This window comes from Haliaeetus albicilla, chromosome 8 (assembly GCF_947461875.1).
Source record: "Haliaeetus albicilla chromosome 8, bHalAlb1.1, whole genome shotgun sequence".
NCBI classification, from domain to species: Eukaryota; Metazoa; Chordata; class Aves; order Accipitriformes; family Accipitridae; genus Haliaeetus; species Haliaeetus albicilla.
This window is the reverse complement of record NC_091490.1, coordinates 18,313,204-18,341,109: the sequence shown is the minus strand read 5'-3', so window position 1 is coordinate 18,341,109 and position 27,906 is coordinate 18,313,204. Positions and strand designations below refer to the sequence as shown.

The 27,906-nt window shown below is 43.8% G+C and overlaps 1 protein-coding gene across 6 annotated transcripts in view; it reads right to left on the bottom strand.

Moving 5' to 3' along the window:
- Window positions 1-26,249, bottom strand: part of LRRC8D (leucine rich repeat containing 8 VRAC subunit D) — a 54,646-nt gene extending 28,397 nt beyond the window's left edge. For 2 of the 6 annotated variants that reach the window (XM_069789183.1, XM_069789182.1), the window contains exons 1-2: window positions 25,958-26,249; window positions 13,979-14,119 (exon numbers count right to left, since the gene is read on the bottom strand). The gene's annotated coding sequence lies outside the window, so the exon portion shown is untranslated. Of the gene's footprint in view, window positions 1-9,400; window positions 9,421-10,688; window positions 10,845-13,978; window positions 14,120-25,957 lie in introns of those variants that run through there. The other 4 variants (XM_069789184.1, XM_069789181.1, XM_069789188.1 and 1 more) reach the window with 4 other exon arrangements.
- Window positions 26,250-27,906: the final 1,657 nt, after the last annotated feature.

The window sequence follows — 27,906 nt, the reverse complement described above, 5'->3', positions numbered from 1 at the left end:
AGAAGCCATTTTCTCATGTTCATGGCTTGATGTCAGAATAACTGTTTCCTTACGCTATGGAGCCAGTAAATCCCCAGATCTGCCTTTAAAACAAATTTAACGGTAGCCACAATGTTCCAGCAGCACCCTCAACAACATGATCACCAGGCTTTTCATGGAAGAGTTGAAAGAAGCTAGCATCTTACTTGTTTCATTACCGAAGGCAGCCCAGAGAAGCAGCTGGAGCCAAACAGGAGTGGTCCAGATAGATGCTTCTACTAGGCACCAACTGATACTCTAACAGGGTTCAAAAGAACCACATGAGAGGGACATTTTCGTAGACAGGATCAAAAATAGACAGCTTTAAGATGGCTGGAAAGCATGTAATATACTATTCTTCAATTTTCTCATAAACAGTAACTTTATTCTTCCTGAAACATTGATCGACATTTGATCCTGTTATGAACAATTCTGAGGTCTCCCCCACAGAGCATCTAAGCTGCATCACATTAAAGCTGTTCCTTTCTCCTTGCCTCTAGCATATTCCTAACATGTAAACAACTCTGCTGTGCACACAAGCAAAGGCACAGCTAGCTAGTGAAAGCTGCAGCACTAAGGGCACCATAGGAACCCATCCAATCCTAATAACCTATTATTTTCACAGGGCCCTGTATTTATTAACTAGAAGCCAACTGCTATTAATGCAAATGTACACGTGAAAAGTTATCCCATTAGAAAGGCTGAAAGAATATTACAGAGTATTATTTTTCATGGATAGTCATGTTTCACAGGCTTTGTTACCTCCCATAACCCAAACATACAAAAGAAGTCAGTCTGAATGATGGAAGAATTGTGACAAGAATAGGAGGAAAGGCAAGTGTCAGAAAATCCAAGCGGGGTTACTGTCTGATGATTTCTTAGTTCATGTCACACCACATGACAAGTAATGTTCATGCGGCCAAGCCTGAAAATCTATAGGGACTATTTCCAGTTCAGCTTAAAAAAGAAAAAAAAAAAAATCTCACTTCTTACCTATTCAGCAGTGAAGTAATTAGCAGGAGATACACTGTTACAAAAGTTACCAAAGTTTAATGCAAAAGCATTGCCTAGCCACCTATTTTGTGTATGTTAACTCTTGCTTTACAGGCTCTGGACCAAGCGTATGGGGCAAGCTACCCTGGTGAGCCCTGCTCTTCTGGGCAAGTTTCAACAGCCAAATCTACCCGCTCTGCCACAGAATCTCCTTACAGCACCATTGCTCAACCCACAAATCTCTCTCTGCAGGCAAGTCTGCGAGTAGGAAAAACTAAGGTCTGGAGGAAACACAGGTCATGTCTGACCCCTATCTCATCCGTCCAGGGCTTCTGCAGTGATCCCACAGGAAAAGCAAATGTAATTGTAACTACTTCTGTTTAGGGCCTTCCCTGCGTTAGGAGGTTTCCAATGGCAGGAATCCAGAGTGAAGCAGCTCTAGAGTTGTGAACTGAATACAGCTGCACTACCAGGCTCAAACAGCAGGACCTGGAGCAGGCCAGGGTGCCTTGGGACATTTCCTTCTGACCAGTGCGGTTGCACAATTTTTTGCCTCTTAGGTCAAAACAGACCCCAGTGATTTCTTGCTGTCCTTCTGTCCACACCTACTCTACAAACTGGAGCAAATCAGTCATGTCCCAACACCCACTAACTTCCTTTGGCTTACTTCACACATTCAAAAATGTCAGGCTATGAATTCCAGACTCTGCTGCTTCTTTCCACAGAAGTATCACCCTAGTCACACACATCCTTCTTGCCTTGCACTTCTTGTCAAATTCCACTGCCCATACTGCCACCAGAGCAAGTTTTATCTACCTGAAGCCATGAAATCATCCACTTCTTTCCAGCATCCCTCAAGAGCAAACTGCTTTCCTCTCCTCTTCTCTCTACAACCCAGCAGGTGAACACCCACTCAATCCTGCACGTGACATTTACGCAAGGAGGTTTACTGCAGTAAAACAAGCATTCAAGTATGTCTAGTTTCATAAATAAAATTGTATATCCTTCCCTGCAGCTAAAATTTCTTCATCATCCCTGCATTTCCCACTTCCAATCCTTTTAACACAAATTAAATAAAAAAAAGCCTTCCCCTTCTGTATTTTGTGCCAAGGCAAATGGTTGTTTCATTACAAAGGTCAAACAACCTCTTTTTACAAAACTAACTGGAGTCTAACTCCAATGCTATCCTTGCAAAACAGTCCTGCATATTCTTTTTCCCCTCTAAAAACCCTACTCATGGTAACTCTGCACCACATGATAAATGTTATAAAGAATTTATACATCAGTGCAACTAAATCTTAACTTCGGACTAAGGTAAATTAAAGTTCACGGTTAAAGTAGGCCAAAGTGTATCGCTATCTGCAAGCTGGAAAATTCAGACAGCTCTTCACAGACTTGGGCCTTGAAAAGTGCAAGGTTCAGCTGCTGCACCCTACGTATCTGACAAAATGCAATGTCACGAACACCAACACCAGAAGGTTGTAGCTACATCTCAGAGCCAAATATCTGACAGCCATCTCCTTTTTAGAGGAGCCTGATCAGAAGAGTATAGCCAAGCTATAATTCAGGATTTAATGACTAAGGGGACCATTGAACTGAAAACGTGAGGCATTTCAGGTTTAAATTATGAATGATAGTGACAGCTGAAGTTAAAATTATTACACATTTTCATTCACCTTTCATGCTAATAAATAAATAAAAATGAAAGAAAAGTTGGAGAGTGGCTTTTTGTACACTGTCTGCAAACAAATGCCTTGGTGTATATTCACCATGCACTAAACATTCAAGATTCAGTACCAAAAATGCCCAGGACTGCACGTAGCATGGTTTTAATTAATAAATAGACAAAACCGAGTTTATTACCTCTTCTAGGATCAGAGCCATAAGACCTACCTTGTATCAAAATCTGCCCCAGACAGGAGCACTCAGAGGGTATCAATTTACATCTTAAAGGACTTCAAAAAGTTGCTGAAGCTTCCATACCTTTCATGAATTGGTTTTGATTGACCCCCTGTCTGTGGTCTACTGCAGTTGAAAAACTCCTCAAATAGAGACTATTTATGCTAATTTAACTGAATTCAAAGGGCCAGTTTGGAGTCGTCCCTTCAGGGTCACACTGCAGTCTGCAACATTCTCCACTCTTACCACTACCCCAGCATAAAGGCAAAAAGGCACCATGGACCTAGGGTCTGCCATTAAAAACCCAGCTCAAACACAAACCTGTAGAAATATAAGGCCTTGACTAACAAGCACCTATTAAGGAAAAGCAAATGAACTTGTATGCAAGAGCATACAAACACTGAACAACTGGAACACTTTTAGCCATGAAGCACCTAGTATACCAGTGCAACTCAAAAAGGTTATGAAGCAAGTATAATTAACCCTAACAATCACACCAAAATAATGGGAACATCTGGCTCTTTCAAAGTGCTGTAACCTCATCAAAATGCTCAAACCAAATTTGACATTTATATCTCTATAAATAACATGTAAGTGAAAGCACAGAAAAAGCAACATTTGCAGTTCAGGGAAAGACATCAAAACAAACATGTCCATAGTACTCAAATGTTAAACTACATCTGGGAATCTGATGATCTTTTGAATGGCTGAAAGCTGGGACACAGAGGAAAGGGCTTCTTGGTTTTAATATTTTAATTTAATTTTTTAATTTTAATTGTTTTTTTAATAATATCAATCTTTTCAGCCATCAAACCCCTGCAATGACTCATCCACTTTCTTTACCAAAGTCTAAATTGTTATGAAAAGACGGCAATTCCACTGAAACATTACCCTCCTGAGTGCAATACTTAACCCTGCATATGAGAAAGGATTTTAGTAGGTTCATTCCTCTCTCCCACAAAAAGATCATGTTCTCATTGAACCTGAAAAGAAAATCACAAAGAAAACCGGTAAGGCAAAACAGTATTTAGAATTTTTACATTGAGAGAAACAAGAGAAGAAGTCCATGTCAGTTACAGCAAAGCCAGTATTCTTCCAGTGACCAGTATGCACTGCAAGCAATGAGAGAATTCACATAATCAGAAATCCTCAATAATCATGCCATTAAATGATCCAATTCTTTCACACTCATGCAGACAGTTCCTACTGTCTGTAAAGGAATTTAGTTTTATGGAAGCATGGCTTGATAGGAGCTGCTTTTTAAGCTTAGAAAATTAAGAACTTGATCCTCTACCCCACTTCTATGTAAATGTCTTTTCAGAGTTAACAGCTCTATTAAATAAACTAAGCTGCAAGACTGGAGCTCAGTTGGCGATACCTACATACAGAGCTTGCTCTTTTCTTGCGCTAAAATTATATCAGAACATTACAACACATTTGCATATCTCCCACACATGCAACTTTTTGCCAGCAGTAACAAGAGGACGGCATCAGGGCTTAGAAAACATACCAGACAGAGATAGAACAAGAGGGTGGAGTTTCCTGCAGGAACACCCAGACTGAAGTCCAGCAGCTCTCAGGGAAGGTGCAGCCTTTCTACCAGCCTGATGCCTTCGTATCAGGCTTCCACTTATCAGTGTCAAATGTAAAACTCCACCCAGGAAACAAAAAGCTTCCTATTGTTTCTCCCCTCTCCACAGCCTCCTGGCTACTATCAGGAAAAGTGATATCACTCCACCCTTTTCCCATGAGAATGGTTTCCATTTTTCCCTTTTACTATGTTCAGCCTTGGAGCTACAGTGGAATAGGAAGAACAGGAAAAAGAAGTCTCTGCTGGGTTCTCTCTCCCCTAGTCTCTCCTGTATGGTTTTCTTGGGAATATTTTTAGTGGCAGCCCACACTACTGCCCTTAATTTTAATCATGCAGGAGTAACATGAAATTCACATGACTCTTGTCAGTTTTCCAGCCACACAAGTTTTGCAAAAACATCAATTAAAACAACCAGATCTTCCAACTTTCACCTAGCTAAGCTATTAAAAAAAAAAAAAAAAAAAAAATCACAGGTAGCAGACCTCTTGGAAGAGTTTTGATTTACACATTGGTGCACAGTTATTTTCAGAAAAGCTTTTAGTTAAAAAATAAAAATTATGACAGTGCTGAAGATTTCTGGCACCTTACGTCCTCCTAAGCTGGAGTAAAATAAATAAATAAATAGATCCAAGTAAAAGAATGTAATAAAAAGTTACTGTCAATCACAGGAAAATACTTGACCTGCCATGAATAAAGTGTTATTAAGGTGTGAGAGTAAGTTTAAGTGATTTTAAAAGTCAATAGTGCCATAACTCAAGGTGTGTTACATACTAGAAATTGTAACTTGAATGCTTAAGTTGTACGGAGCCCTTGCCTTCCCTCTAATTCTTTCCAGCGGCCCATTTTTCCCAGTCCCACCCTACCATGGCATCCCAATAGCAAAGCTCCGTTAAAATACAAGTAGAACAAGTCAATTAATCTGAAACTCAAGAAAGTCTCAAATATTGTGTAGGAAAAATTGAAAACAAGCCCATACAAGTGAGACAGTATAACTATAACAGACTAAATACAATACCCCCAAAATGATTAATAATCGTTTATTAATGATCACATTGGACAGCTGCAGGGAAAGTGCCTTTGTACCATAACTGGATGAAGACGCAACCAGAAAGAAATAAAACAATCAAAAATTACGTTTACCAGTAGCAGATCAGGCCGAGTACATACCACACACGGGGATAAGATACTACTCTAGGAAGCAGGCTTTCTGAGACCAGCACACTTAAGACCTAAATTACCATGGACTAGGGAATGGAATAATGCAGAACCGCATGAAAGGAAGGCAAACCCTGCTTACAAAATAGCAGTGAGTCAGCTCCTGAGGACTGGTCTATGACTGTTCTGAAAACAAGATACACATTCCTTACGTGCCCTCTGGTTGTACAGAATGAAAACAAGTCCATCCCCTAAATACTTTTAATATGGTAGATGAAATTCCAAAAAAGGTGTCAAGAAACATCAGTAACACCGTTTAACCCATTCAAACTTCAGAAAACATTTTCAACCAGTGCTGATTCACACAGCCTTTTAACCCTATACACATCTATCCATGTTTGGTGCATTTAATAAGCAAGAAACTCTCATATCCCTGGCCTCAGATCAATCAGAAACAGCTTATCTTGAGGATACCTCCAACTCTAAAAGGTCACTGAGTTATTTTTAAGAGAATCTCTTTCTAAAATGCCATGACCCTTTAGTCTGCCTAGTTCCATCATCTGTGATCAGACTATCCAGAAAGCGAAGAATAAGCTCCAAGGCCTTTTGTGACAAGCTGTGAAACTCAGCCATTTTATATTATAAGGAACACTGAGTAACATAGCTACTCCGAGCATTTATTTGGAGAACACAACTACATTTGTCCTCATTCAAAAATCAAAGATAGCTGTCAGGTTTTCATAACCCATCTTCCCCTTAGCAAGTGCCCTTGGCTGCAAGCAGCTCTCTCCTTGACCACATTATAGCTCATTTTGTTGTTGTTTAGGGACTATCTGTGGGCTTTCTGATCTTCTGCTCTTTTTGTTGTTTTCAGATATTATTGGTGACTGGGGCTTTTCCTGGTATATTGACTATTTCTGAAAAAAAAAAAACCCAAAACAAAAAACCAAAAAACCAAAAAACCCAAAACAAAAAACCCCAACAAAAAAACCCCCACCAAACAAAAAACCAAAAACCCTCCAAAAAACCCCAAACCACTCAAAGAATTACTGCAGCACGCATGCAGGAAAAAAATAAGTCAAATAAGTCAGCTCTATCAATATTACTTTGCTGAGAAGTATTAAAACAAGGTGCTGGCCACTGAATATCATGCCAGCATACACTCACTGAATGGAAGCATCCTGTGCGACCCCTCCCAAAAGAACAGAAACCTTGAAACTGGCTCATTTCAGGGAAAGGATTAAAGGTTGTTTTTTCAGGTGTTGTTCTTGCACACTGAATCCCTCTGCCAGACACTGCAGTTTATCATTGCTAAACACTTATATTGCAGAAGCACCTAGAGGCCTCAAGTAGGTCAGGGCCTCAGCACACACAGTACAGAATATATGCATAATACTTGACAGCATAATACTTGCCTCATCATATTTTTCTATTTCTAGTGTTTGTCTTCCCACTAACACAGCTCTGCGCGCAACCCACGCAAGAAAAAGAAACTCAATGACACTGCAAGAAAACCACCCAAGTTCTACCAACTATGTATGTAAGTGCTATCCAACATATAAGGAAAACAGAATAAGTCTACCCCTCATTGGGATATTACATGTAAGGATCTAGCTAAATGTCAAAGCAAAGCAGGTCTGGGGCTTTTTAGGTTGGCATAACTCCTGTTATTATAGGAAAGACAAAAGTGGCTGTTGAAATAAGATTTGGTAAATGTTTATGGATGAGAGCTCCAATTCTCATTTTCCCATCCCCTACAACCTAGACATACCCTTTTAGTGAAAGAAAGAGTTTCTCAGTTGTTGCCTTCAGATTGAACCCTGGTTGAGACAGAGCAGGGGTACAAAACCAAAACAAACAAAAAGGTTTACATGAGCTGTAGGGAAAGAAACTAAAGAGTACTAAAAAGCACATTTGCATATCTTAAATTAGCTGGATTAAAGATGGACAAATATGCCATAAATATGAAATGATGTTTAACAAGATGATGGAGCTCTTGGCAACCTGATTATTTTACCAAGCTGACAGCCACTCATCCCAGATTGTCTCAGTCTAAATACACATACCAGGACAGCACAATCCAGAGGAGGAGTGGACCAATACATTCCCATAACATTACCCATGCTTTTTGCTCCATGCTGCTGACCCTTCTGATATCTCCCTGCTCCACCACCACCGACGTCCACCTTCCCAAACACTCATCCACATCCTGCAGAGCTTCCCCACAGCTCCCCATCCAGTTCCCTCAGCTGAAAAGGAAATACTGGCACTGCTGTGGATCTTGACTACAAGTTACCACCAATTAGCTGCTGCTCAGGGACTAGGGAGTACCCAGACTCTGGAAAAAACAGCCATTGCTCATCAACCAAAAGGTGGTAACTTGACATGGGACTGTCTAGCTCTATCACAGCCCATTGCTTCTTGCATCTAAAGAAAACCCCATGCAATACCCCTATTTCCACAGCCCTCTCCATCTCCCCCATGCCACAGGAATGTCCGCTGCCCCCAACCTCCAGCAGCAGTACCAACGTCCCAGCCCAGTGTCACGGGAGGCAGCAAGGCACCACACAGCACAACCTGCCAAAAAGGCAAGGCATGCAGGACTGCCAGATCCAGTTGCAAACTACAGCTGGACCCCAGCCTATAGCTCTGGTGTAAGCAACAATCTGGGTTTTTTCGGGGTAGTGGTGGTTGAGCTTTGCCTCTAAACACCCAAACCACCATGCTTCCTCCGTAGAAAAGATTAAAAAAAAAAAAACCCCAAAAACCACTGGTCAGTGCTCTCCTTAACTACCACAGGACTTCAAAACAACACAAGGCAGGGAGGTGGGGGCGGGGCAGCCAGCAGCTGTCTGGGGTTTTCCTTTTTTACAAAATTTCTTTTCGTGGAATTTTCTTTTTCCCCTAATGTTTCAAACATCAGTAATGTTAACAATCATTTAGTTCCTTACATAATTACTTGAACTACCCATAAAAATTGTTTTGCAGCCTGCCTGGAAAAACATTTTATTTCAAAAGGTAGCAGATTCAGTTTATGAGCAGAAAAATCACATTTTTTTTGCCCAGCTCCTGCAGAATGTAAGAGTTAAGGGAACGGGAAAGAGACTGATGCCTTATTGATCAAATCAATTCTAATTATGCATAGAAAACTTTTCCACAGCTTCCAGTAATACACTGAGCAAGAGCTACCTCATGAAATGCGAAGTCAGATAAGTGGAAAGTTTGGGAGTTTATTGCTCAGCAACAAAGGCCGGGATTTTATATATCCAATCACTGGAGGCAGTGGAATGTTATAATTGCAAGCAAACTCTAGCACTTGAAATAATAAATAAAACTAGAGAAATATATTATTTATTTAAAACTTTTCTAAAAGAGGCCAATAAAAAGCTGTGTACAGAGAAACACAATATTACTGTTAAACCACAGCAGCACTAAAATATTTGGGCAACAGAACTGTTTGTCTTTCTCCCTTGCAAATCTCTCTTTCTCCCCCCATCTTTACAGTCTGAGATGCCAGGCAATAACGTCACCAACTTCTAAGGGTATGTCCTGTTCACCATCAAGAGGTGTAAATACAGCAGTACTAGACAACATTAGGCCCATCTACACAAGGAAAACCAGGTCTTGGAAAGGCCAACTTTTCCCCATCCCAGCCCAATCCCTTCCGTAGTTTCTGAATTGCTGTAAGTGTTTTACCCCCCTGTGAAACTAAATCAGGTATGGACAAGGATAGGCATACTTTACCCTTTGATGCTGAACCTCACTATGCTGATTTGGTGCCCCAGTGTTCACAGCCAGCCTCTAAGAGTACAAAAGAACAAGCACACTGTGATGGTGCTCCCTTATTCAAGGGAGTATCACCTACTGAAGACAAGGGACGAAGCTTGAGGGAGCGACCACATGTTTGGAATCTCTTCCCTTCTATCCAAAACACACCTCCTGAGATTCCAGTTGAGAACTTAGAACAGGTAAACATTTCAAAACAACATCATATTGTGTCAAACACATAACTAGCATTACTGAAGCCTACTGAATTTTGTACATATCCGGTAGGAAACAGGTCTATACACATGAAAACATGCAACACAACATTATTCTGCTGAAGGTTTAAAGAGAGCACTGCTGCATTTTGACCCTGCTCACATTTTTCTCTGCCACAGCAAGTTTGCTGACAAACACCCATGAGCACCGTCTCCTTCCTCGCCCCGTGCTGCAGTTGGTATCACCGCCCATGGCCAGGCCGGGCTCAGGCTTGCAGGACGACAAGCTGGCTGGAAGCAGCTCAGCCCACAGATTCGTGGCTGTTGGGACTGGCTTTTGCTATCAGTAATAGACAAGTCTCCTGTCTAGGCAAAGAAATACGGCAGCAAAAACAGTGGAAAACCCAGCAAAGTAGAGCTATTTTCCAGTTCCTGTATCTAATGTTAACATTGAAAATTCTGCTGGGACCACAGGAAGAAAAGACAACCTGACATGAAAATTGTAACATTGGAACCAGGTACACAGAAGTCCTTTTCATTGCAAAGAAGTAGTCAAAATGACATCTATATCTACACCTAAGGAAAAATTTACTTCTGCCTTGAGGCAGCCTTGGCAATAACATTGTTGCAAGCAGAAAACAGTTTATCAGTTTTGGGGGGAATTTAACTCAATTTACTTTATCTGTCAATTAATAAACTTCTAATTACTGCTTCTGGTATTGAAACACACACACACAGAGGGGAAACAGCGCCCTTGCTCTCCAATCCCCTTGCCGTACCTGGTCCCAGCAGGGAGGCGACAGGGCCGGCACGTGGTGGTGCTTCCTGCACTGGTCACGGTCCCTGCAGGGTCTTCTGGCTCCCCTCTGGCACGCAGCCGGTCCCTGGGGTCGGTTGGGGAGCCGGCTGGAACCAGCCATGACCGGTGCAGGGCAGCCCTGCCCTCCTCCCTCAGCCCTCGCTGCCAACACCGCGCCAACCGTGGCTGATACCAACATCCGTATAACTCGGTATGTGAGCAGGCAGACCTGCAGGGAGCCCCTACAACATACCTCAGTATTAAGCTAGAAGTTGAACTGCAGGTGAACGTCCAGGAAAGTCTGCCGTTTGCAACACATCTGGAACCTGCGCACCCTCCTCCTGAGGCTGGGGGACACTTAACACACACAGCTCTTCAGGACATCCACCTTTTGTCTGCCCCTTGGTTGCTGTTGTCAAAAATTGATTTTGATATTGTCAAAAATTGATTTTATTTTCATAAGCGAGCTACTCCCGGTCTCACCCTCTGACTCCACCACAAGCTCACAGCTCAAACGCAAGAAATACAAAGGACCATCAGCACAAGCTACACCTGGCACTCACTCCACGAACAGATTAGAGCAAGCTGACAGGTTACCTCCTAACTTTAAGTTTGGTATTAATACATTTTTGTAATTAACTCACGGGGGGAGCTGATGCATAGCAAGTAAATCCGACAGATTTGCCTACCTCTGGAGAACAAACAGTCTTACACTGCACAGAGAAGCTACATTCCAAGATGCCAGTAAAGCAGGACACAAGAAATGAAAGAAAATAACCAAGCAAATCCACCCTTCCTTGGGTCCCTTCATTCCTACTTCCAGAAGAAGGTCAGCATCACCACTTCTTATGTGCATATAGTAAACAAATAGCTTATACAGACAAGTTGTTCTTAAAACAAATCAAAAGCACATCGGTGAAATGTGATCTAAAATAAACCAGCTATGTTTGAGGATATCAATATTTCCCCTGGCACTTCAGGATTCTGCAGCTGCAGAAATTCCTCTAACAAAATTCAAAAGAACTTAAAGCTTATGCTCCCATGGAAGAGGTTTCCAGACACAAGTATATTATATATACACATACACACTCCATCACAGTAACCAGACCATAACACTTGCACTGGAAAGCCCCTAGCCACACTTTAACATTTTGCTGATTTAGCTGTATCAGCCAAGATTATTTTTTTTTCTTGCTTCCCAACTATGCCAGCAAAAACGTTACTGCAGAAGCCCTTCTAGTGGCTGTGAAATTTTTCTGCCTGCATAAACTGTTCCTTTCATAGGACCCAGTTTAAGCAGCACCAGCAGAAAAATTCCTCTCGTAGTCACAGGGCCACCTCAGAAGGAAGTGGCAAGACCGGGTAATGAAAGCGTGCAAGCAGGAGGCGTGAATGCAAAGGAGAGCATTGCATCAGTCTAGCTTATGTCTACAGAAAAAGGGAGGAAGCAGTAACTGCCATCACACCAGGTCTGTGCCAGCAGAAACTAAACTGCAAAGTCACAATCCTACTGCAAGAAGTAACAGCAGTAAAATTCTGCACACAGGTCAGACTGACCAACTTCACTTTGAGAGATGTGGCATTTCATTTCCTATTTGGATTTTTGTGTCATGTTTTGTGTGTGATGTATAATCTTGAGAAACAAACAGACTGCCTGAAAACATAAGTGCAAGCCATTCCATTTATGTCAATTAGATACTAATCCTATCCCCCCCCAGAGATGACTACATGTCAGTTGGGTTAACAGTTTCACTGATAAGACACATATCACCATTTCTTTGCTAAAACTTATCTCAACTCCAAACCATCCGTAAAAGCCTGTTAGGAGTGAAACCACCCGTTTCCCCATCCAGGAGTAAACAACTTCTCCACTCTTCCTAATGATCACCCTTATAATGCAGTCTCATCTTGACTACGTGAAAAGTACTCAATATTAAGAATAGAGAGGTGTGGGTTAGAAAACAAAAAAGTTTAAGACAGATTCAGTATAAAGACTGCCCTGCCTGTGTTTCTACTCAAATATAAGTCTTCTCTGTCCCCTTCTTTTTTTTTTTAAACCCAGATCTGCTGCAGGTTATCCAGCCTGCCACATCACATCAACGCAGAAGCCAGTAAGGCCTGGCTGCAGAATTTAGGTCAGCTTGTCTGTGGAGTACATAAGGTCTTGCACACAGCCATGAATTTCCTAGTAATGCTTCAATAATCCCTCTTCATCCTGCTATGCAGCTATTTTACTAGTAGTTGCTAGCTTTCCTCTAACTCCAACAAAGAGTCTCCACAGGAGGGATGTTTGCAGGCGAATGAGCCACTGCCTCTTCCTTGAGAAGCAGGAAGCTGGTTGTTGAATCAAATAAATGCCGATTCTTATTTCCCAAGACAAAAAAAGTGAAGGATTCCCAACGCATGCTAGAAAAGGACTTCCCTTTTTTAACCACACAAGGAAAGAAATAATCAGACAGAGCTGAAAATTACCCTTAGAACATTAGGAATAATTTTCTTAACGGATCATTTAAACAAACCCATGCTGGGTCAATAAATAAAAAAAATAACATCAAAATGCGACTAATAAATTCAGACAGTCTAAGGGACAGATGCTGGTATTTCTGGAGAGAAAGCATCAACTCAAGGTGAAAAACACTGTGCCTCTTCAAAGAATGGTTCCCTCTAGAAGTGAATTGCGGGCCACTGCCATCCCAAGCATTGTACGAGCACACATAAGTAGTAGCCCTGTTCTTAAGGAATCTCTAAAGGTGCGTAAAAATACGCAAAGTCTTTTTAGAACATGGTCCTCAGAGCAGGAGTTCCACATAAACTGGAAAGCAGAGTCATGTAAGAAAAAATAAATCTTAATAGCATACACCAAAACCTTGATCTTCTCTGAGTCTTCATACAACAAGATGAATCTAACTAAGTCTTCTTAAGTGTGACAACCTGAAAGATGTGAATGCAAGAATAAATACCAGTTTCCAGGAACGGTTATGGGAATCTCAGCAAATAAAAACACAGCTAGTAAGCTGACAGTTCGTTTTGTCTTAAAACCCATCAGTCTGCTACCTTTTTGGGCTCTGTGGTTGCTGCATAACATTGTGCTCCTCGAAAGCTGGCACTTTTATCTCCCTATTAGAAAAAAGAATAAAGCTGAGGAAAAACTCTTTCCTCAAGACATCAAATTGCTCTTCAACATTCAAACATTTGTTAAGAGTATTCCTAGTCCATTCCTTCCAACTTACATGGAGCCTGGATACAGGTATTGGCAAACACATACTGCGCCGTACTGCACATTAGATGTGTCAATCAAATACCCCCGAAAACACAAAGTTGCCATTTGTTTATGTTTACCTCAGATCTGTTACAGAACTCAAGCATATAACATGCACCCATGCCAGGCCTACAGATGACGTGGTTGTCGTTACTAGGCCACCATCGTATCACACATGTTAGCAAGACTTTTTAAGGAACAGAACTCTATTTTTATAACTAATGATCATCCACAACTTGATTCAAGTCAGCATCAGACAACGTTTCCCATTCCTGGCTCAGTACCTGATCAGGCTGTGCTTCTCTTCCTTCCTCCTCCGGCTTCAGCTGGGCTGACCACTGGCTCCAGGAGACTCTGGTGACAGGAGTACCAAGCCAGGTCACTGACGGTCACTTTCTCATTTTGACAAGCACCACAGACTCTTCCTGTATAAAAACAAACTGCTGTGAATCAAAGTGGCCAAATAAAGTGTCAACGCTAGCCAAGTGTCAGAGAAATGCCACTCTGTGACATGGAAGCAGAATGTTAGTCATCCTTTTGCCACCAGTGCCTGATCTCTGGGGAAGGCTGAGCACACCCTTATAATTTCAGAAATACTCTAATGAGTTGTTCTATTCTTGAAGAGCAGAGATCCCTCAAATAAGCAATTTGCCATTTCCCACATATTTTCTTAAACATACTGGCTCATCCAAACTTAACAAAGGGCATTGCTACTTCTGTGCCACCACTTCCCTACACCACCATAAAAGCCAGACCAGACCCCAATGACACGGTAGCTGCACAACACATGTGCTCCACACAACTGCTTTGATCATATCTGAAGTACTGCATTACAGCAGTATGCCAGGCAAGCATCCCACCTTGAGTCAATGAGCTGCCTGGAAAACCTCTGGAAAATGCCCCTATCCCTGGGATACACAAAATAGAGAAGAAACAGGATTCCCCGTCTTCCTCCTTTAGCCCAACACTTCCACCAGCCAAGACCCCAGCATGGCTGCCTTTACCTCCAGGGACTCAGAGGCTGCAGGGCGGAGCAGAACCCACAGATGGAAAGCAACAGCTCAGCAAAACGAACAGCCAGACTCCAGCAGGTAATTAATGAGTATTTATTTTAGTTTGCTGCTTATTAAGTATGCCTTGTTATAAATCAAGTATTTTACAGTAATTGCCTCCAATCAACAAACACTGAGAAAGCTGCTACGTAGACCAATGCTGCTTCATAAGTGAAAAGAGTCCCCTAGCAACAGGCAGGGCTCTACACCACTCTCCATGCGCAGCAGGCCAGCCGCCACTGCCTCGCTGCCCTTCTTGTGCCTCTCCTGCCCTGGCTGCACCCCAAGCAGCGCTGCTGCGTGCCCAAGCCCTTCCCCGGCACTGCCAACCGCTGCACGCTGCTGCCAGGCTGCAAATGCCAGCACAGCAGGGCACTCGCTGCAAGGCTGGCAAGTCCCAGCCCAGCTGGCAGCAGCTCCTCGACAGGAACAGAGGCAATCCCCCAGGACAGGGAACGAACGCCCTGCAGCCAGGGCTCAAAGGCAGGGACAACTGGCTGCATCCCCTGCTTCAGCCACCAGCCCGTTGCTTCCACACTGGTGGCAGCTGCAGCGGGGAGCTGCTCTGCTGTTAGGGTCCATGCCCAGTGCTGAGCACAGTGCACTCACCCAGCTGAGCGGCTCCCAAGCCACTGCAGCAAAAAAAAACCAAACCAACACAGACACGCTTCCCTCTTAATTTACTTTCTGAGGCCTTTTCAGGGTTGGCACCCGCTGGCACTCAGAAGCCCACAGGAACAAGCCCTGTGTCATGCTTTCCACTGAGAGCTTTTTAAAGGTCAGCAGGAGCCTGCTGTTCCAGGTTTCTTCCTAGTGGTAGAGACCCAGGATAAGGAGATAGGGAAGACACTGCCAAATGCACAAGTAAATATGCATCTTAAAGAACTCCCTCTTTCAAAGGGGTCGGGGTGGTCAAGTGGTCTTGGGAGAACTAAATCCCTTCTTGCAGCATACGTCACCAGAACTGGAGTTTTCGGAGACTGTTGTTTTTTAAATACACGGGGGAAAAAGCTCTGACTAGATACTTTACAAAGGCCTATTGCAAGCAGGTTTCAGAACAGACCTTTGGATTGTACTTGAGCTCTGACAGCAAACGCTCTCTTAGCCACTGGGCCGTTCACCTTGGTTGTTTCTGTAACCTTTTCTCACGAGTTCAGAGACCCATATAAGAAGGGCCTAAGCAGAGCTCGCCATGCCCTCCAACCCCTCCTCAGCAGCCACCCCAAAGGCAACAAGCTGTTTCTGAAAACAGAAGGCAAAGGCAGTTCCCACCTCCAAAGTAGGAGGGCTGCGTTTTTTGAACATGCATCAGCATTTAAGGAAAGGTGTCAGGAGAGGCCAAACAGCACCACCATGACACTTGGTAAGGCATGGAAGAACAGGACAGCTTGTCTTCAGGACCTGTATCACAATGTGAAAGACTGCTGAGGTTCACCACCCTCCCCTTCCCAGAACAGGCTGAGCACATTAGTTGGATCGTAGCTGGAGGAGAGGTGGAGGGAAACAAATGACAAAACACACTCATAAGATTTTGGTTTAAAAGAAAACCAGCAAACAAACAAAACCCCCAAACAACAAACAAAAAAACCCAAAACCAAACCAAACCAAAACCCCAAACACCAAAACCCAACCTAAAGCAGAAATTCTCATATGAATCATACCAGTGCATAAGTAGATGCTTGGGCAGAGCCAAGACCAGCGAAGGAATCTTCCCTGCAGTTCTCGACACAGAAATCCTCCTGGATTTTGTTCTAAATCCCATTTGAAGAATTCCCTCTTTATGCTTCTTCCTTCAGCTCCCCCTCCCATTTTTGAAGAGACAACCTCAATTTATTAAAACAAAGCAACATCTTTCTTACAGAATCATCTGCTCTGATACAAGAATACACACCCACTGTTACAGAGTCGGCATATGCAACAGTGGGTACGAAGAAGATTAAATAAGGAGCACATGCACCACTTCTCTTATAACCTAGTCCCCTCCGGCACTCATTCCTTTTAATCCTTCTGTTTTCTTTCAGGGCTCTTCAGCATAGGGAAAGACTTACACCCCATTTACACTGGGGTGTTGGCATCACCCAGTGCCAACTTTATCTGAATCACAGCCAGGCACTTGGCACTTCAGGCATAACACATGCAACCTCCAAATGCCATGTCCTATATACTGTAGCCTACATGTGGTTGCCTTCATTTGTACAGTCACTTGATCAAATATCTTTTCCACTATGGAAAACGCTACTTCTGTTGCGCTTTACAGGGGGTGCATTTAACAGGGAAACAAACAATCATTGCTAACAGAGTGAAAAAAATCAGATGATGCACTTACAGAGCAAATTATTATGAATTCTGTAAAGAAAGGAGGATGGAAATCACAGTATTTTGGGGAAGAAGTAGAGATCTTGGAAAAAACCCTCAGCTAATAAAATATGTAAAGCAGTTCCAGTCATGACAGGTTTAATTTCAGGACAACTGAGTAATTCTCAGTTCTACATGTATCTCCAAGTACCCAGCCAACAGCAGACATTTGACAATCACTTCGGTGAAAACACCATCTTCCTCCCTTGTTGCTGCATAAGAACAACAACAAACCACCACACAGGAAAAATGTCATGCCATCAAGAGAGAAGAAAAACCCCAAACCAGCACAGAAACCTACTGTAGAAGCACTGTCAAAAGCAGCATGTAACCTAACCAGATAAATAACAGATTTTGTTGCTATCTCTGAGTGAGGTTTCACAATCAGCTTAAGCTGATCTGTGGCCACCCTGCTGCTTAACACTCCCACTCTCTCCCCTGGTGTGTGCCTCGGAGAAGCATCCTGTCCCACCAAGGCAGAGGTGGGTGGGCAGGACGGCAGGACTTGAACTTTCAACAGCAGTGTGAGCTCAAATTTGCTCCAGCTGGTCTTGAAACCACACTCCCTTTGGAAAGCACCTTAGGCATTGCTCCTACTCCATGGGAGCCTAGAGAATCCTACTGCTGCTCCCTGCAGAGTTCATTGTCCATACTAGGGCTTCGCTGCGGCTTTTCACATACCACCCAACCACCCCTTTATTTCGGGAGCATCTTGTAATTCTCTCCTTCTCTTTGCGGCCACCTCTTCCCTTCTCCATGAGCCAGGGCCTGTGCGCAAAACTTCTTCCTGCTTCCTCTCTTGTCGCAGAAGGCAGGAATATAACCAAGGCATTAACAAATCAAACCTTGCTGAGCAAGCAGGCAAAATTTCCCAGGGCTATAGGTAACCTGTTGTTTGATCCACAGGCCCTAAGAGAGGTGACTGCTGCTGGTAGCTCTGGTATTACATTCAGTAGCAGATAGCAAGCCAGATCTAAGATCTTTCAAGTTCAGACAGCAAGAAGGTAAAAATAATCAGACACTGAAGACATGGACGAGGTGACAGAAATCGGCAGCTATCAGTGTGGAGGGCCGCCATTCTCTCTTCATTCACAAAAGAAACAGCAGAACTGGAGCACAGAGCGCTCCTCACACTGACCAGCTGCGTGCTGGTTGTGACTGGGCTGCTCTGGGCTGCTGTGCACATGGACAGACTGCGATTTTACAACACAAATTAGGCAGGTGCAAAACTATTCAGCCGAAACTAGGCTTGTACCAATGCAACCTGTAAGTTTAGAGGTGCCCATTAAATTTGCTGGAATTAATACATATGTCCACACAGGAATCTGTATAACTTTGCAACGTGCTTTCAAGCTGATTGCAAACTGCAAGAACCTGGCCATTCAGCTGTGAGCATGAAAGCCCTATTTCCAGAGATGAGACTCCCACAGTCAGATAAACAAGTCATACACTTTTCAAGTGCAGAACAGTACATACAACTTCATGCTTTAAGATTTTCTTTGATATTTACTCACACTTATCTCAACAATTTTATCTCCTTTCCTTTGCCACACTGTCACTATTTTCTTTTCTATTTTTGCATGCCTCTCATTCTTATTTTCTGGCTTTACTACATGCTTCACTACTTTTCTTCTCCTGTAACTCTGGCCCCAGCAGTTTGTTTGTTTAAAATCTGTTTCAGTTCAACTGATTGATGCTAACAAGGACACTCTTAAATTTACCTTTCAACTTAGGTACATCCTAAATCAAATTACACTAAAAATAAACAAAGCATAACCACAAATTTTAACCACTGGAAATAGAGTCTTGTCCAAACCACTGTATTTTTCATTTTCCTGGTTTATTATTAGTATAGTTCTGTCTCATTCTCAGTCCACTCTTTTTTTCCAAGAACGACTCTTTTCCCATTATCCTCATTAGACACTTTCCTACCCACTTCCATCTAGCACTGACCAAACTCACAATTTCTGCAACACCAACGAGCGTCTGTGTATCTGCATTCCTCCACTTCCTTGTTTCAAGAGCTGACAGATTTGTTGTCAGACGGATAGGTAAGGAGAAGAGCAAAACTATCAAGCCAGTCTTCCCTTTCTGTCTGTGAACAATGCCAACAAGGTAAAAAGTGAAGAAATGTAGTATGGGTTATAAAACAGCAAATGTTACTTTAAAAAATTCAAATGCATGAGAAGTTTCATTTCCCTTTTGTCAGTTCCTCTTCTAAGTTAGGTAGTTTAGGCTTTATTTGTTAATGTAATTAGACAGAAAGCAAGTACATGAAAGTTTCTGGATGGCAGCCATTGAGAGGAACCCTGTATGTGGACTTCTCAGTTTGTATTTTTAAACACCAGTCAGATTAAGTGTGAAGTCTGGTTCCTCCGTGCATCTTTGATGAAGGCAATTGCTAATGCATGTGGAAAGTGTTTGTAACCATAGCGGTGCTTGAAAACAAAGCAAGATAGTGCACTACACTTCTCACTCAAGTTTTAATGCAGAGACTGTCAGACCAAAATAATTCCTACTCTCCCTTTCCACAATCTGTACACAAAGCACAATGTACAGATACGCAAGATGGACATTCACTGACATTTGCATTGGTTTAGTGGACAAATTTATACTGAACAATCCAGATGACATCAGCTTAACAATGTGTTCCTCTGTGCTGGACTGCAAAGGCAACAAAATGTCTATTACATAATACTTCTGTATAAAATATTAATATTCACAGAGGAAGCTTTTGAACTGAAAGGTTATTTTCAATGATTAGCAAATCAGTGTTGCATAAGCTTGGTTTTTTCATCAGCGTATTTGAGATAGACAACCAACTATACTTTTTGTTGACAAAATACGAAAAAATCAACTTTGTATGTGCACACATCAACGTACATAAAAGATCTCCCTGGGGTTACCAGCTTCTCTTTCGACCTTAAAGGTACTGCAAGATTATAGAACTGCCTCCATCTCTAGCACACACAGCTTCAGCATGCCTACACTAGGGTTCTTCCAGGCATGGGTATTCTTTATACAAGTTCTCACACCAGCTAAAAGTATGTAAGTTTCCTTTCCTTCCTATCCTAAGGCTGAAGAACAGATAGATATTCAGACATCATATTCACATATACATCCTATGCACTTGTTTTGTCCTTAGAGCTATAATCCCAAGTTGGAAAATCATTGCAGCAAGAATAAAGTGCTTCAAGCAAAGTCTACCCGAAACAAAGAACGCTACTTCTAGCAGGCATGTTGGTATCTGTGGCATTGGCCAGACTTGAAAACACTAGAGGTGCGGCAGCCCTGGCTTCTGTAGAACCCAAGGGCAATCAGGAACACCTTTTATAGAGAAACTTATCTCAGTGCTGACTTGTAAAGAATGAAGTCCAAGGGGAAAAAAACAAACCTCCATCTTGGCTGTGGCTTTGTAGCCATTAGGCTGAATGGGGGCGGGTAGGAGCCTGCCTCGCTGCTTCATTGCAAGGGCTATAAAGAGCCTTTGTGTTTGTTTTTTTTCCTTTCTGTGTGTACCTTTACATAATGAATCTATGGAAGGGGTCCATCTAGAGCACCACCAGACTCCAGCAGGTGCTCCAGGACAGTGTTTGCTGTAGGTCTCATCGTATTTACCAGCTCCATGTGAGTGTCACAGATAAGACATCTAGAACAGCAACAGACACCTGTATTTCAGCAGCCCCACCCATGGTCTCAACATACAGAGGAAATCATCAAGAGACATCACTCAGAAAAATCCTGAGCGAGTTAATAGAGAAGGATTTTAAAACTCCAGTCTGGGAATTGTGCAATTTTTTCAAATTTAAATGCACAGCAAAGAGTTTGAAGACATGTTTGATACGAAAGGGTAGCAACAGCATTTAATTATCTGTTATGCCCACACCTTGGGTCTGAGAAATCTTCCATTGCATTTTCCTGGTCTTCAAAGGAGACGTTCATAAGACAGAATACCTGAAATGCCTAACTTTTAACAAACAGACCATATACAGCGAGGGTTCTTTTTTTAACACTAACAAAGAACAAGGCAGGTCACAAGAACCAGACCATTTCTTTTTCTATTGATCACACAATACAAAATACAGGACCATGGTGAATAAAGGTGATTGCTATCCTCACCTGCTGCTGGCTGCCATGTGCTTTCAGCCTGGTTATTTTTTTGGCTGCTTCATCAGAGTTACATCCACCAAGAAAAGGATCTCTGAAAGGAAAAAATCTGAGCAACAAATAACTTTCCTCTTCCCCTAAGGGTGGCTGTATTTTACACCATGATTCTTTTTGAAGTCTTGAAAATCACAACTACTTTAGTCTTCGAACAAATCACTTCTGAGGAAAGAGCTCAGGTGGAAAGAAGGAAGATTATAGGTAGCAACAGTTTTGAGACTACATGAACAATGTGTTTTCGTATCCTGATTTGTACTTCAAGAGGAGGAAGAAGAAAAGGGAAGGTATTTCTTTTAAAACAGTGCCAACAAACGGGTCCTTGGTGCAGCCATACTCTCTTCTCGCACTACTGCTTGCCTCCCAGCATTGGGCAAAAGTGGCATTTTGCTGGCTTGTTTCCAAGAAAACAAGTTTCCTCCTTCCAAGGATATCTCCCTGAACACTCTGGCAGCTGCTACGTGAAGGTCTTTGAGCTTCTCTCCCTATCCATTTCCTGAAGGGGGACAGGAACCTGCTCTTGCAAGACTAGAAGAATACAGCTGAAGAGAATATAGAATTAAGTGCAAAGAGCTTCAGTTCTTTTAATTGAAGAAGTCTGTGGTGAGAGAAAGATTGAAGCAGTGTCAGTTAAAATTAATGATGTGGAAATGAACATTACTGATGGTATTAGAAAGTGCCAACTTGACTTGTGACGCACTTTCCTTTTTAATGTGCCAAAACCCAAGATGATTCTCAAGAAGTTAAACACTAGAAATACTGGCTTTGCTCTTTCCAAAATTTGTTTGGAATCTCTGAGGGGAAAAATTGTTTGGCAAGCAATAAGTACCTATTCTTTGTTATATAGTTAAAAGAAAATTGCACTCAATTTGCTTAGACCAAAAGATCTCAAGCCAAACCCATCCCCAACGCAAGCAAGTCAAACTTTGAAAAAACATGGCTCAAAGTATTCTCAAGGTAACAGGTACAGAATAGCTTTGAAACAGTAATTACAATCGCTTTTACAAATATAATGCTGGTAGCTGCTGGAAAACTGTATTTCACAAACATCCTTGTCCATCTTTCAGCCCTTGTCTGGGAAATCATACAAGTGTAGATCCACAGCACCTCAACATCACAGCTGAGAGCAAACACTTCCAAGATCAACTGTGACCCCAGAGAGCCTTATGCATGCATGCGTGCGTGATCATGAGACTATACATGTGTGGAAAATTAGTCATGTGCACAAGTCTTTGCATGGTGAAGTCCACAGACTTTTCACTGCTTGTTATGAAAAAAATGTTTAAAATGTCAGTTATGCAAAAGCACAGACAAGATTTTATCTAAATGTAAGGTTTCTGAGGAAAATTATTTCCATTTTTCTTAATACATCAATAGCTTTTTCTTTTTTGCCAGGATACAATCTTCCAACCACCAAGAGACAATAAATAAATAAACAAACAAAATAGAAAGAAAGGGGAAAAAAAACCCCAAACCCAAAAGGAGAATTGTGTAGTCTGGTTTCAATGCTAGCAAGGAACGGAGAAATTTAAACAGCAGAAACTGAAATAACATGTTTTGTTCTTTCCACTTTATAAAGTAACATTTGAGTATAATGTAAATACTGCTAATTGTGTTTTATGACTATTTAGGGATCTACAGCAATTTTATTCATTAATTGGAAGATACAGATTACTTTTTTGAAAAGAAATGAAAAACCTTCAGAGTTCACTATTTGGTAGAAGACTAACTCTGAAACTCCCTTTTGTTTGCATCTAGTTGAGAAACTAGTTTACTGGGTTCCCCCGTGACATCATTTGTGACTCAAGCTACTTCTCAGTAAAACAGCCATCCCCAGCGCCACACTGAGTAAATGTTTAAGCCTCAGGACACTAATTCATCCTCAGCTATCAGTGTCCATGTACCTGTATCAAAACTCTCCTCTGGCTCTTAGAGGTGCAGGAGAAAGCAAGGGAGGCTGGGCCGAGGAGCTGAGTCAGCACTCTGCCTGCAAGACATCCCAAGCCAGCCCACAAGTACGCAGCAAAAGGAGGAACTGACACAGCAGCTGGTGCCATCTGAGAACACAAGGGGGGAACGAAAATCAGCCAGTAGTACAGGACCTGACTGAAAAATCCACTTACTGCCACTGGCTTCAACAGACTTTGAATGGGACCTCAACATACAGAAGGAAGGGGAAGACCTGGAGAAATTAAAAGAACTCAAAGGCGGGAAATTTGAGTATAGTCACTTCTCATAAAACCGCACCAAGCCACAACACACATGGTCACAAGCACTTCTGACCACAGGGATGTACATACCCTTTTATCGACTAGCATTTATTTTCTTATCCTCCTCTCACTGGCAGGACTTATTGCAAGCATATCCCTAACAGCATCAGCTTTTTTCTTACTCTCCAGGCACGCAGTCAAGAAAGCTGTCTATACACAGGATGTACAGTTGTGATATCTCCATACCTCCACCTACCTACTGCTACAGAAGAGAAAGGGGCTTGTCTGAGGTGACAGGAATACAGGGCTAAGAAAGAACTGGAATACAAGAACCGTATTTCACACGTGCAGCTATATGTTAATGCAACGTACACTAGTTAGTCTTTCCACAGCAAGCACCTCAGTGCTTTCACTCTTTTTGCATTGTTATTATACAGGTTTGTTCCCATTAATAATTACCTTCCCATGACAGCAGCACGCATACTTTCTCCGTTGCCGGTGCTGCTGCTTTAGAATTCCTCCTCCAGGTCTGAGCACACTGGACAGATTACCATCCCCCCAAGGATGTCAGGACTGGTACAGATATCTATTGTGCATATCTGGATCTTACAAAATAAATTACTGCTTAATGCTGCTCCCTTCCCCACGTTACCTCATGTAGCCTTTGTAAACTTTGGATCTTTATCAAAGTAATCTTGACTGCAAATAACAGTATCTATTTAAGTATTCCTTGCTTATTATGTGCAAGAAAACAGATATAGCAGACGTAACAGACAAGTGTTTTTCACACTAAGCATGATACAGGCAAAGCATCAAATGAGTTTACTATAAAGGCAATGCTTGCTCAGAAACATAGGAGAAAATGGTGTACAGCACAGAAAATACAGCCACAGTAGCATATTCCTAGGTCAGGACCTCATAAATCAGTTTCAACTAACAATAAAAGGTTTATAGGGGATTTGTAAATCACAAAGAACGAACAGGATCCTAGCCTCTGAGCAAGGCTTCGTGAATTAATTTAAGATGGCAATCAAGAGCAAATAACATAACACTAACCTTCTATGCTACCGATCCTTACCCTAAGTTTGAAGAAAGGGGGTTTCCTCTGCCACCAGGAAGAGGGGAGGGGAAAAAAAAAAAAAGAAAACAAGACACAGAGAAAGGGACTTAGCTACCCCATCTGGGATGAGAGTGCTTTTTTGATAGCTCAGAGCTGTGGGATCAAAATCTCCCTGCTGTTCCTGCAAATTTCTCGCACCCTAAAGCCCTCTTTCCCATACAAGGGGGGACAGCCATTCCCCACCTTCAGTTTTAGAGGCATAAAAGATGAACCTTTCCTATTACGGCTGACAGACATAATGCTGAAAAAAACCAAAATACTTCAACTGATAATGCTTATGAGTAGCAGGTACTCCAAAGCTAGCATTGAAGATGTTTTGCTCTCTGCACCAGCGACTAAGCCAAGTAAAACATCACTTTCAGCACCACCATTACAGGAAGTACTGCTGAGACTTATTCCACCAAACGACAGGCTGGTTACCACTACCGTCCTCCATTTTCAAGTCTGAGTAACCTACCTCATGGCTCTTACACACTGGGAGCATCCAGAAGAGAAACTGCCACGGGCTGCTGGCGTGTTGTAAATGCACAGCCTGCATCCCCCCAGTGACCGCAGGCCAGCTTCCCTGAAGGATGCTGGGCAAGTCACAGGCTTTCTGCGCCTGAATTCGTGTTTGTTTAACACCAGTGGCAGCACTTGTAACGGGGACGGCGACGGGGAGGGGGGAAATGGAGGTTGCAAGACAGAGGAGCTGCTGTGCCAGGCTCAGGGATCCTCCAGGAGCAGGAGTCGGTATTGCCACGTACCGGGGAGCTGCGGGAAGGGAGGAGACGTGCCTCCAGAAACCACAGATGATTCTCTGACAAGGGCTGGTTTTGTCCTGGAGATGTGTTTTATCGACTGGTTCGGGCCCCTTTAATCTGCGTGCGGTGCACCACCAGGCACAGTTGACCCCATACAAAAGACGCACAGCTGGCGGTCCCCACATGGATTTAATACCACCGACCTCGGAAGGGGGCTCGCTTTTTCCAGCCGCATTTCCCAGTAGCACGTTATACTCCCAGACCCGCAGCCGGGGCCGGCCCCGCTGTCGTCGCCGCCGCTCGCGGGCACGTCCCGCCTGGACGCGCACCCCCCAGCGAAAACAGGGCGGCGAGTGGCGGCCGCTCCTCGAGGTCCCACCGGCAGCTCTGCCGGGGGCTTGGGTGCCCCCGCGCCGCACCGGCGCCGGCAGCGATACCGGCAAGCCAATCCAGGCCGTTTTGAAGGCAGGAAAAAAGGAAAAAAAAAAAGGGGGGGGGGGCGAAGGCAAGCGCGACGGAAAGCGCAGGGAGGGAGAGGCGGGGGGTGCCGGTGCCGCCCCCTCCCCCGCGGCCCCTCCGCCGCCTGCCCAACCGCCTCCCGCCGGCCGCGCGCTCGCCTCACCTCAGGGACGGCCCCGCGGGCTGGGGGGACCCCGAGAACCGCCCGGCCGGGCCGGGCCGAGCCGAGCCGGGCCGGGCCGAGCCGAGCGTGCCGCGGAGGACGCAGACCTTCTCCGGGACGGTCACTCCCGCGGCGCTGCCATGCGGGCGGCGGGCGGGGAGAGGGAGGCCGGGCCGGCCGGCCGGGCGGGCTCGGCTCCTAGCAGCGCCCTGCAGCGCGCTCTCCGCATGCGACGCACACCCGCATGGCTCGGCGCACGGACAGCACCGGCTGCCGGCGGCGGCGGCGAGGGCCGGCCCCGCGGCCGAGAGCGCCGCCCGCGGCCCGGCGGCGGCCAATGGCTCCCGCGGCGCCGCGCATGTGAGGGCCAGGCCGGGCCGGGGCGGTCCCGCCCGCCCGCCCCCCAGCTCGGTCGCCCCCCGCGCAGCCGCCGCCGAGCTCAGGTGCCTGCGGGCCGCCGCGCAGAGGTGCCCGGCCTCCGCCTTTGGGGCGCAGCGGCAACGGCCGGGGGCGGGGGGACTGTTAAGCGTGACCCCAGCAAATCCCCCCGCGGGGGGCTGGGCTGTGCTGGGGCGCCGAGGGGTGTCTGCGGGGCGCAGCAAAGACTGCACCGGGGTGCTCGTCCCAGCGGCAGCAATAAAAGCGAAACGTCTGGTAGCGGAGCCAGTGGTTTGTTCTCGTTGTGCAGGTAAATGAAAGGTAGTACGTGAGGTAAATAAAATAGCGACAAGTTCAGATGATGTGTTTTAGTTATTAAAATGTTATCGGGGGGGGGGGGGGAGTTAGTTTTCTTGCATCTATGTCGAGCCCCTGAGGGAACCAGAAAGTCAAAGGCAGCTTTAGCTCGGGTGGGGGGTGGCAGCCGTTTGGACCGCAGGGACTGATCCCTCCAGAGACTGGACGCAGCACGTTGAGGAAGGAGCCGAGCTGGACCTGATCCTCACCCCAAAATCCATTACAGACTTTTTTTCCTCCTTTGACTGAAACGGCACCAATATCCTCAAGTCTTTGTTGAACACTGATCTGACAAGTGACCAGACCTGTGGTTTCTTTTTAAACTAGAACTGGATGTAACACCTATTACTTTTGAAACTATATTAAACTTGATCAAGAATGGAATTTAAAAAAAAAAATACTGGCTCATCTTCTTCCAAATTTGCTTCATCCCCATGATTTCTAGGAACTGGAAGAGATGGGAAATGATCCTTAGGTGCTTGTTCAGAATAGCTTTATGGCCCTTTAAAAATTGAGAATCTCCCCTTTATATTTTTAGATGCATTTTTAATCAGACCTTCTGGTCTAAATGACTGCAAGATGTATCTAAGGTTACAAATGAAAGCACTTCTTCACAGCAATTCAGCTTCTGAGACCAGAGGAAATCAGGCCAGCTTGTCCTGCTCTCAGCTGTTCAGCACTATTTTCGTACCAGAGTTTTCATCTGGTGGAGAATTTTAGCAGAGTTCAGATTTAGTCTAATGAGCTGTCAATTATTTTAAGCTTTGATTTTTAATACCTTCATTTGGCCTTTTAGTTATTTTCTTCCCTGATATCATCAACACGTGCTATTTTGGCCATCATTTTAGACCTCACTGTTTCCTCAGTAAGGTGAATTTTTGTTATCTCTTTATTTATTTTTGTTCTGACCCAGTGCGCAAGCCACATAGGGTGTGTAATTCTGGGGCTCCGCAGTGATAGAAGGTTAATAGAGATAAACACAGTCCAATCTGGTAAACATCAAGGCAAGTGAAAACAGATAATAACAAGAGCTGCTGGCTGGGAAATCCTGACTTGCAGGCAGCTGGCAGAGAAATTCAAGCGGAAGAAAAAGGATTTTTTTCAAATGCCAGAGCTGGTCAGAGCTAGCTGAATCCACATTCACTTGGTAATCAAGACACCGTGCCAAGCTGAGGTGCACCAGCAAAACAAACGAATAGCTCTGGGGACCCAAG